Genomic DNA, 1776 nt, shown 5'->3' with positions numbered 1-1776 from the left:
CCTGCTGAAGAAAGGGAATCCCCATGACTTGAGGAACTGGTGTCCTGTGTCCCTCCTCTGCACGGACTACAAGGTGGCAGCAAAGGTCATCTCACTGTGCCTGCATTCCATGCTGATGGACATGATCCATCCTGACCGAATGTACACGATGCCTGGATGTTCCATCTTTGACAACCTGTACCGGGTTTGGGACCTCCTGGAGCTAGTGCACCAGGAAGGCCTATCTATCACTGGACCAGGAGAAGGCATTTGACGGAGTGGTTCACAGGTACCTCATGGGCAAGCTGCAGGCTAGCTTTAGGCCCTGCTTCGTGTGGGCTCTCCCGGTGCTGTACACCTCTGCAGAGTGTTTGGTCAAGCTCAACTGGACCATGACGGAGCCCATCTGTGATGGTGGAGCTTACCATGCCTCTCCATATCCTCTTATAATCTCCCAAAGAACTGTAAGTACCCCGACTTTCCTGCCTGCCACGTCTTGGATGTTGTTATAATATGTTCTAATTTATGATGTCACTTGTCAGGAGGGTTATTATATATTTTGGGGGTGAGGGGGGTTTGTTTGTTTGTTTGTGTCTCTATTAGGAGTCCTGGTATTATAGAGGAAAACTTTGCACGCCTTCTCTACTATCCACACGCACTTACCAGTGTGTGTATATGTATATATATTCACAGTCGGATGCAGATTAACACTTGTCTTTATTTTTATCCTTTATCATGCTATACAAGCTTTCTTTACCTTTAAACAGAAGTGGTCCATTTTTATATAATTTTATTTATTTATTTTACCTCATCAGTTATATCAACTTTGTAATTCTATCTATATACTGTTCTTACATGACTACTATCAGTTTGGTTGGACTGAACTTGGTATTAGAAAACGAAATCTCTTTATCCCTGGTTCGTCTGTTTATTTCTTTTTGGGGTGGAATTTTTTCTTCAAACCCCGCCATATACTTTCTCTTTATTTCTGTTACAATAAGTTTGTACCTTTTTATCTTGCACGTGCCTGGAGCCTTGAATCCTTGTGACTGACACCCAGATGCTGTCTCCAAGCTTGTGGGAGTGGGTCAATTCACTCTTCCTTTTTTTTGTTTACTTCACAGGGCAACCACCATCCACGTCCCGCAGTGTGTGTCTCTGGGGATCCGCTCCTCCTCTGAGCTCTGCTCTCTCCTTCGGAGGTAAGTCTCTTATCTTCTGGGGATCTTCTTTTTTTCCCCACTTTTTTTTCTCCTTCAGATGCTCTCCCTTTTTTTTTTCTTTTAAGACTCCCATCTTTCTTTCTTTCTTTCTTTCTTTCTTTCTTTCTTTCTTTCTTTCTTTCTTTCTTTCTTTCTTTCTTTCTTTCTTTCTTTCTTTCTTTCTTTCTTTCTTTCTTTCTTTCTTTCTTTCTTTCTTTCTTTCTTTCTTTCTTTCTTTCTTTCTTTCTTTCTTTCTTTCTTTCTTTCTTTCTTTCTTTCTTTCTTTCTTTCTTTCTTTCTTTCTTTCTTTCTTTCTTTCTTTCTTTCTTTCTTTCTTTCTTTCTTTCTTTCTTTCTTTCTTTCTTTCTTTCTTTCTTTCTTTCTTTCTTTCTTTCTTTCTTTCTTTCTTTCTTTCTTTCTTTCTTTCTTTCTTTCTTTCTTTCTTTCTTTCTTTCTTTCTTTCTTTCTTTCTTTCTTTCTTTCTTTCTTTCTTTCTTTCTTTCTTTCTTTCTTTCTTTCTTTCTTTCTTTCTTTCTTTCTTTCTTTCTTTCTTTCTTTCTTTCTTTCTTTCTTTCTTTCTTTCTTTCTTTCTTTC

Source organism: Alligator sinensis, unplaced genomic scaffold (assembly GCF_000455745.1).
Source record: "Alligator sinensis unplaced genomic scaffold, ASM45574v1 scaffold125_1, whole genome shotgun sequence".
NCBI classification, from domain to species: domain Eukaryota; kingdom Metazoa; phylum Chordata; order Crocodylia; family Alligatoridae; genus Alligator; species Alligator sinensis.
The sequence above is the reverse complement of the archived record's forward strand: the minus strand, read 5'-3'. Positions refer to the sequence as shown.